Below are 10160 nucleotides of genomic sequence, written 5' to 3'. Positions count from 1 at the left end.
CCCCAACCCTTCTACTCCATAGACTTTGTGTAGATTTAATTGTTAGTTTAAATTGATCAGATTCAACATATCTTGTAAACTAAAAACGATAATACTCATTTCGTTGATTAGGAATCCAAAGTATGTAATAGTATATTCTACATGAACTTCTAATTAAGTTCAAATGAACAAATCAAGTTCTTGTAAACTGATGGCCATCCACCGCCCAAGTATACCAATACACCCTAACCTCAAATCTGTTGGGTTCGGTTTGTTCCCTCATGAAGACCTCCATCTTCCATAAGCGAAGCACTTACAAATACAGTTACACAGCTAACTCCATTGCGCCTTCCTCCCAAGTTATGTGAATTTGCATGCATATATCATACATAATGAAGCAGCATATAGAAGTAGAATATAATCACATTTAAACAAGGAGATAGTTAAAAGACAAGCCGTATAACAGAACATAGTTTAAACACAAAAGTACAAACCTAGAAAAAATAAGTCTAACAGGTTGTAAAACACCACATAGTTTAAAAGACAATGATGTGCATTCTGCAACATTGTAGTTGCAACTTATATTACACAAAAAAGGAGATAGTTTAAACACATATTAGTTTAAACACATATTAACGCTTCTTCAACTTGACCACATATGTAAGCTTCTTCAATGGATTTGATCATCATCTGCATTCCTATGAGTAGCTTTTAGGTTGGATGGACGTATCATTCAAAAAGATAATAACAATATTAATGAAAAAACAAAGTTTATCTGCATTCTTATTGTCACTACAATATCCCTTCACCTTCGGCTGTTGAATAAGATGGCCGGGGCATTTTTTCTTCCTCGTCTTCATTGGGATCTTCAAACATCAAATTCATTTCACCATCCACTTGGTCGTTCAACAATTGCATTTCACTCGTGCTAAAGTTATCCGGAAACATATCCTTCAACATGTTTTTCACCAACAAGCACGACCTTAATGTCTTTTTAAGTGTCTCGGGAGGGGGGAAATAATTATTTTTCAGATGTCTACGCCTTTTACCATTAGAACCGTCATCATCAGATGAGGTACCCATTTGATCCTCCCCCAAGTGTGAATTACCATCACCATCAGGCTTTACCCATTCACCTCCCTCCAATTTACATCGCATGTTAGCGGTGAGAGTCATTATGTTGAAGAGATACTTTGGTTTCAACTTTCCTCCCTTCATCGTTTCAGTACAAGTTTCCCCACTTAGATCAACCAAATTTTTTTCAAATACGTGGGTGAGCCACATTCCATAAGGCAAGCAAAGTTTCTGTTGTCCGGCAGCAAGAGACATATAATGAAGTATAAACTTAGGCAAGTTCATTTTCTTTTTGCTTAGAATACAGTACATAGAAAACATGTCAAGATAGGTAAATGAAGCCTTGTTTCCCAAACGAGGAATGATTGTTTTTGCCACAATCAGATGAAGCAACCTAACATCAGCTTCAAACTCTTTCGTTTCTGGCTTCTTTCGGCGACCAATAACAGTTTTATCATCCAACAACAATTGCATGCATTTTCCAAGATCAAAATCTTTATGAGTGCTGTACTTGTGTGACGTGAAATCAAACATCCCCCCAGAAGGTATTTGAAAAACCTCAGACAGATACTGCTCATTAAGAACAATGTCTTTACCCCTAACCCAACTAGTTACCACCCCTTTTGATTTCAAATCACTAAAGTTTGCGTGGGCGTAAAATTCTCTTACTAAGTTAGTGTATACTTTAGCACCGGTGGATAATAACCACACCCAATCTTGAGTGTTGAACCAATTAAATACAAAAGGGGCTTCACCATCCGTGAATGAATCAAAATCAATAGATTGGCCACAACAAACTTCTCTATCTGCATATTTCGACTTAAAAATCTCTTCAAAGGGAGGGTACTTGAATCGATTAGAAACTTCTCTATTGACTATAACATGTTCACTTTCTGAATTTTTTTCTTTGGTCGATGGACGGTAGTTTTTATTAGCTCTTGTTTTCTTACGACCCATTTCCTTTGAAAAACTACAACAAATATCAAAAAACTAAATAAGATAAAGGCAACCCCGATATAATAATGATAAGAGTGCACATACGGAGTAATAGTTAATTGTATTTCACAAATCTGCAGTGATAATAAACGGGTCCTTGCTACTGATTGCCCGTATAAACACTTGCACACACGAACACAATAACAACCGCACAACCCCAACCCCAATTCCTTACGATTGGAAATAATTTGCCCTTAATAGCTGATTCAACCCACAATTTGAAGGAAATAATGCCCTTGGTCCAAGTATGCATTCTATGTTAAGTCTAATAAATGCGGTTCAGTATTAATTAACAAGTTAATAATTCAGTGAGATCAAGTGAGCTGAATGCCTAGCTAGAGGCCGCTTCAGTTCAAGTGGAATTAATGATATTAATCCACAGCTTACTCTTGACTGAACCCGTAGGGTCACACAAATAGTACGTAAACGGATCAAGTATTTAATGGCATTAAATACTCCATCTATGAATATTCGGAACCGACGGATCTTGGTTTCAGTGGGAGCTAAGATCGTCACAGGCAAGAAATGAATACTCCGGAAACGATGATATTGCCGGAAACGGAAATATGGATCGTATCGGAAATATGAATATTATCCAAGTCGTAGATGTTGCCGGAAACGGAAACATGGTACGTATCGGAAAATATTATTGGAAATGGAAATATTACCAGAATCGGAAATATTACCGGAAACGGAAATATTGTCAGAATCGGAAATATTGCCGGAATCGGAAAATAATTCCGGAAACGGAAATATTAAATATTTGTTCGAAACGGAAATTAATTCCGGAATCGGAAATATTAAATATTGTTCGTATCGGAAATAGATTCCGGAAATGGAAATTTAATCGGAAGCGTATCGTACGAATTAGCATCGGACGAGGCTTGCCGGACGAAGGCCCAGCACGAAGCCGGGGCCATCGCCCAGCAAGCATGCGCGCCACAAAGCCCAGCCAAGGCAGCGGCCAGGCCTACCGCAAGGCAGGCCCAGCGCGCGCCAAGGGCCACGGCTGCGTGGGCCGTGCCGCGCGGGCTGCTGCTCGCACGCGCATGGGCAGCCCTTGTGGCTGCCGTGTGTGTGTGAGTTTGTGCTCATGCGTGATTCCTGAATCTACAAGAGTCAGTGTATGATTAAGTTTCTATTCCTAATTGGATAAATTAATTAAATAGAATTCATGTAGGATTCTAATTCCAATTAATTCGCATCCTACTAGGATTACGATTCCTTTTCCATAACTCTATAAATAAAGGCCTAGGGGTCATAATTTATACACAAGTTTCAAAGTATTCAAAAGTGAGTTTTTTGAGAGAAAAATTAAAACACACATCTTGCTCAAAAGTGCCGAAATTTTCTAGTACCTTAAGGGCGATTCTAGTTGGTCAATCTTAAGGCGGATCCGGACGTGCTGTGGACTATCTACGGAGGGACGACACTTGGAGTCCTAAAAGACTTGTTCTTGTTCGGTTCGGGCGCAGCTAGGGAGGGCACGCAACAAAGAGTATGCATCTAAATTATGCTATATGATTATGTGTAAATAATATGTTGTCCTGGGTTAATGGTTGTTTCCGCATGATCTATGTAGTGTCATATGTATCATAACCTAACAGTGGTATCACGAGCCTCTTATTATTTTCATAATCTAAATTGCATGAACATGGTTAAATATTACAAATTTGCAAGAATTAAAAGGGGTGATTAATTTTCGTAATTGTTAATTAATTGCAAATTGCGTTTATTTAATTATACGTACGCAGTTTTTCGGCAGTTTCTTCGTTACTCATCCAAATCGAGTGATTTTTGTGTCAATTCCGCATGTAAAAGGCATTCTAAAATTTTGACAAAAATAGTAATTTTCTGCCGAACCCAGAATTCTCAAATTCGAAGCCTAACTATGACTTTTCGAAGGTTTTAGTTTTTCGAATGCAAAATTTCGTAAATTTAAGATGTTAAATTAAATATTTGCGATTCCTGTTGATAAATCTTGAATTTTTGATTGACCTACTGCATATGTTTAACAAGTTTGAATGCCTAGTCTTGTTAATTATGCAATCTAATTTGTAATTATGATTAATTTGTTGAAAATTAGAATAATTTAGAATTAATTTGATTTTCATAATTAATTGTAATTTAATTAGAAACCTATGATTAAAAACCACCATAAAAATTGTAAATTTACGATAAATTTTAAATTTTTATGACCTAGACTTGAATCCATATCAATCGGAAATCAATTGGATAATAAAATTTTCGATTTTTTCGCCCTAAAATTATGAAATTAATAATATTTATTAATTTGTCATTAATTTTAAATATAAATTTTAAAATTTTATGCGATTCGTTCAAATAACTTGCACGCACGAAGCAATGGACGCTTCGTGTTACCCTTAAGGGGTGTTGTATAATGCGGGCATGCGACGACGAGCAAGGGAGCTCGTCGCCCGTGCGGCACGAATGCAATGAGCAAGGGCGTAGTGCACGAGCACAAGGCAGCAGCCCTGCCTTGTGTCGTGTGCCACGAGCAATGAACGAATGGGCATGGGCGAAGGGCGAGCCAAGGCAGTCGCGTGTGGGCAGCAAGCGAGCTGCGCCACAACGCGCGCTGCCTCGCACAAGTGCGCGCAGCCTCGCGCGCAGCGAGCGCAAGCTCGCGTGCCACGAGCGCTGCGCCCAGCACTGCTCGCGCGCGCAGCGCGCGATGTCGCTCGCCCAGCGAGCGATGTCGCGCACCAGCGAGCGATGGCTCGCACCAGCGAGCGATGGCTCGCGCGCGCAGCGCGCGATGTCGCTCGCCCAGCGAGCGATGTCGCGCCCCAGCGAGCGATGGCTCGCGCGCACAGCGAGCGAGCCAGCGCGCCCAGCGAGCGATCTCGCGCGCGCACTGCGAGCGATAGCTCGCGTGCGATGGGGCGCTGTGCGGAGGCTTGCGATAGGACAACAGCAGCTATGCGACGAGCGCATGGGCTGCGCGCACATGGCCAGCAATGGCTGTGTGCGTACGGCCCATGGGCGTGCAACGCGTAGGGTGTTTGCGTTACGATTAGATCGTTTTGAATGTTTAATTTGAAAATTTCAGTTCACGTAATTTTAATTAATTTTAAAATTAATAATTTGAATTAATTTCTTGGATTTTAATTTTGAATATTATAATTATAATAAATGGAATTTATTCTAATTATTTTACTAAAATTAAAATCATGAATTAATTTTAAATGCGACTGAAATTAAATTAAATTTTTGGATTCAATTATAAATTTATATGAGCTTTAAATTTTAATTAAATTTGCATGTTTCCGGTTAGACTAGAAATACAATTTTATGTTTAAAATTAGTAAAGCATATGAATTTATTGGTTTGAGTGGGAGCGCTTTTTAGTCATAAACTCTTGATTAGGTCTACAAATCCTTAAGGTTAAAACAACTCGATTAGAATTAATAAGGACTGAATAATTGGTAGATTATTGGTGCCCTTGATTAATTGCTGCAAATGTTTACGTGATGCATAATGTGTTTTACTAACCAGCTATGTGGGCCATTCATGATAATGAATGGGTGAATGGTATATATTGTATATGTACTGTTTTGCAGGTTATGAAGTGACTAGTATGGCCCAAATAGGATAGAAAATATGGTCTGCGTACCATTAATTTGAATGTAATTGGTCTAAAGCACCAAAAGTTATTTTTCAATTCAAAATGGTCTGCGTACCATCAAATAGTTGTAATTAGTTATAGCTTATCCTATTTGAAGAAAATGGTGCCTCCCACGGAGATTTTCAAGACGGACTTTGAAGTCAAAGCTTCAAGATGAAGTCGGGCCATACTAGATCACAAATATCTTATGCATGTTTTAAGTTATTTATTGCTTTAAATATGTCTTAAAATGCATGAGATCATAAGCTTGATTATGTTGCATGATTAAGGATTTTAGTTCACTTAAAATCTAACCAACATAGTAAGAGCCTTAAGTTCCAAACTTAAAAATTGAGTTAAAAGGTGCCATGCCAAAATATACACTTGCTTGGATATCCTTTACATCAATCTAGTAATAGTTTTCGCTCAGCGAGGTGTTACTTATTGGTCCTAAAGGGGCAAGGTACACAAATAATTGTGAGTACATGTTAGTTTTGGTGAAACTCAACGATATAAGTAAGGAGTCCTTTTATGTCGTGGCAAATTCGATAGGTTTACCTAATAAGTTCTTAGACGTACCTATCAACCAAGAATAGTTTCTAGACTATTAGCAAAAGGCTTTTGCTTACCTAAGATGTTCTAGGATTAAGTCGACAAACTGTGCTTAGTTCTTCAATGATTTTAGGATCTTGGAATCATTTTATTCACACCTGCCGGAACACATAACTTGAATAAAATGCTTAATAAACATTGAATTATGCATGTATGCTAGAATTTAAGTTTATTAAGAGAAACTGTGAATGGTTATTTATTTGTTTATTCTTTTCAATTGTAGTTTTAATATGGCAAACAACAATCAAAACATCATCATGGGTTCTGAGCTTATGGTCAAGCTGAACCTGACAAATTTTCTTGAATGGGAAGCTAAGCTAGTTGAAATAGTCAAACTCAATGGACTTGAGTATGTACTATCACATCCCATGCCAAGCTACTATGCCAGAGACATGACCCCTGAGAGATTTTACGCCTGGGATGCGGATCTCAAAAAGGTTATGAGTCTCATGCTGAACAATATCCCTGATGATTGGGCTAGAAGGTTTGTAGCCTATGAACCTTTTACGCTCATCAAGAATCTGAGGGATATCTGTCGTGGAAGTACGGAGGACAGGGACCTGAACGTCCATGAGTTGATTGAATCAATGTCTGGGCTAAAGGTTAGTTCTCCCAACAGGTGTTATAGGATGGAGGTCCAAGAAACACATGTTCAGCTCCTTCGCACTAAACAGAGGGTAGGCGTCCCACTGAGGTTCCATGTGGATCTTATGTGTTCATATTTTGATCGCCTAAGTCTACTAGGAACACCAATAAGCGAAAGGATGGCAATCTCTGTCTTGCTCAATTCACTACACAGTGGGTTTGGTCGCTTCAAGCAACAATACCTAAGTGAACCAAGAGAAGAAACAGTTGCAGAATTTATTCACCTTGTCAGAAAGGCTGAAATAGTACTGGACTGTGAAGCCAAAGATTTACTCAAGGCTAGAAAGAGACCATTCAAGAAAGGTGGAAAGTCCAAGGGCAATGCTAAATCAAAGCAGGACAAGTCCACATCAAGCTGTCTTTATTGTGATGGAATAGGCCATTACAAAAGAGAATGTCCAAAGCTAAAGGAAGATCAGAAGAACGGAACAGTCGTTCCATCTTCAGGTATTTTCGTTATAGACTGTATACTTGCTAATTCAACTTCTTGGGTATTAGATACAGGTTGTGGCTCACACTTATGTTCCAATCCACAGGGACTAAGAAGAAGTAGAAAGTTAAGCAAGGGTGAAGTCGACCTACGAGTGGGAAATGGAGCACGGATTGCTGCATTAGCCGTAGGAACTTACTATTTGTCGTTGCCCTCCGGGCTAGTTTTGGAACTGGAAGAATGTTTCCATGTTCCAAGTCTTACTAAAAACATCATTTCAGTTTCTTGCTTAGATGCTAAGGGATTTTCCTTTATAATAAAAGACAATAGTTGTTCGTTTTATTTTAAAGAGATGTTTTATGGATCTGCTAGATTAGTCAATGGACTTTATTTATTAGATCACGACAAACAAGTATATAACATAAATACCAAAAAGGCCAAAAAGGATGATTCAGATCTCACCTATCTGTGGCATTGTCGATTAGGCCATATAAACTTGAAACGCTTAGAAAGACTTCAAAGGGAAGGAATTCTAGAACCATTTGACTTAGAGGATTATGGTAAATGCGAATCATGTTTACTTGGCAAAATGACAAAGCAACCTTTCTCTAAAGTTGGAGAAAGAGCAAATGAACTATTGGGTTTAATCCATACAGATGTATGTGGACCAATGAGTACAAATGCTAGAGGTGGTTTCAGCTACTTTATCACTTTCACTGATGACTTCAGTAGGTATGGTTATGTCTACCTAATGAAGCATAAGTCTGAATCCTTTGACAAATTCAAGGAATTTCAGAGTGAAGTAGAGAATCAATTAGGCAAGAAGATTAAGGCACTGCGGTCTGATAGAGGCGGTGAATATCTGAGCTATGAATTTGATGACCATCTGAAAGAATGTGGAATTCTATCAGAATTGACTCCTCCTGGAACACCACAATGGAACGGTGTGTCAGAACGGAGGAACAGAACCTTGCTAGACATGGTCAGGTCAATGATGGGTCAGGCCGAACTTCCATTAGAATTTTGGGGACATGCACTAAATACAGCTGCACTCACTATAAATAGAGCTCCGTCTAAAGCTGTCGAAAAGACTCCATACGAATTATGGTTTGGAAAGCCTCCAAATGTGTCTTTTCTTAAGATTTGGGGATGTGAAGTATACGTCAAACGATTAATTTCAGACAAACTTCATCCAAAATCTGACAAATGTATCCTTGTGGGCTATCCAAAGGAAACAAAGGGGTATTACTTCTACAATACATCTGAGAACAAAGTGTTTGTTGCTCGAGATGGTGTCTTTTTGGAGAAGGATCACATTTCCAAAATGACAAGTGGGAGAAAAGTAGACCTCGAAGAAATTCGAGTCGAACAACAAACTCTAGAGAATGCTCAAGATGACATTCAGGATGAAACTCAGAGATCTTTAGAAGAATCTGGTGAGAATCATGGTCAATCTAGAAATGTTACCCCGCGTAGATCGCAAAGATATAGATCTCAACCGGAGAGGTACTTAGGTATTTTGACGAACGAGAGCTATGACGTTCTATTACTTGAAAGTGATGAACCTGCGACTTACAAGCAAGCTATGACGAGCCCTAGCTCCAAGCAATGGCAAGAAGCCATGCAATCTGAATTAGACTCCATGTCTGAAAACCAAGTATGGGATTTGGTCGATTTGCCAGATGGCTACCAAGCCATTGGAAGCAAATGGGTTTTCAAACTGAAAAAGGACAAGGATGGGAAACTTGAAGTTTTCAAAGCTAGATTGGTTGCAAAAGGTTACAGGCAAGTCCACGGTGTGGATTACGATGAAACCTTTTCACCAGTTGCAATAGTCTATTCGAATAATGTTAGCAATCGCTGCATATTACGATTACGAAATATGGCAGATGGATGTCAAAACTGCTTTCTTAAACGGCGTTTTAACAGAAACTGTGTTTATGACACAGCCTGAAGGTTTTGAGGATCCAAAGAATGCTAAAAAGGTATGCAAGCTAAAGAAATCAATCTACGGATTGAAGCAGGCATCCAGGAGCTGGAATATACGTTTTGATGAAGCAGTCAGTGACTTTGGTTTCATCAAGAACGCGGACGAATCTTGTGTATACAAGAAGGTCAGTGGGAGCAAAATTGCTTTCCTAGTATTATATGTCGACGACATATTGCTTATCGGAAATGACATTCCTATGTTGAACTCTGTCAAAAATTTGGCTTGGGAAATGTTTTTCGATGAAGGATCTAGGAGAAGCACAGTACATATTGGGCATCAAGATTTACAGAGATAGATCTAAAAAGATGATTGGACTTAGTCAAAGCACTTATATCAATAAGGTGCTTGATAGGTTCAAGATGGCGGACTCCAAGCGAGGCTACCTACCCATGTCTCATGGAATGACTCTAAGCAAGACTCAGTGCCCAAAAACACTTGATGAGCGTAGACGAATGAATGGGATTCCATATGCATCATTGATTGGTTCAATAATGTATGCTATGATATGTACACGCCCGGATGTTGCGTACGCACTCAGTGCTACGAGCAGATACCAGTCAGACCCAGGAGAGGCGCATTGGACTGCTGCCAAGAACATTCTGAAGTACCTGAAAAGGCACAAAGATGACTTCCTGGTCTATGGTGGAGATGATGAATTAATTGTTAAAGGCTATACGGACGCAAGTTTCCAAACCGACAAAGATGATTTCAGATCACAGTCTGGGTTTGTCTTCTGCCTCAACGGAGGAGCAGTAAGCTGGAAAAGTGCTAAGCAAAGCACCATTGCGGATTCTACAACTGAAGCG

This window comes from Spinacia oleracea, chromosome 3 (genome assembly GCF_020520425.1).
Source record: "Spinacia oleracea cultivar Varoflay chromosome 3, BTI_SOV_V1, whole genome shotgun sequence".
NCBI classification, from domain to species: Eukaryota; Viridiplantae; Streptophyta; class Magnoliopsida; order Caryophyllales; family Amaranthaceae; genus Spinacia; species Spinacia oleracea.
The sequence above is the reverse complement of the archived record's forward strand: the minus strand, read 5'-3'. Positions refer to the sequence as shown.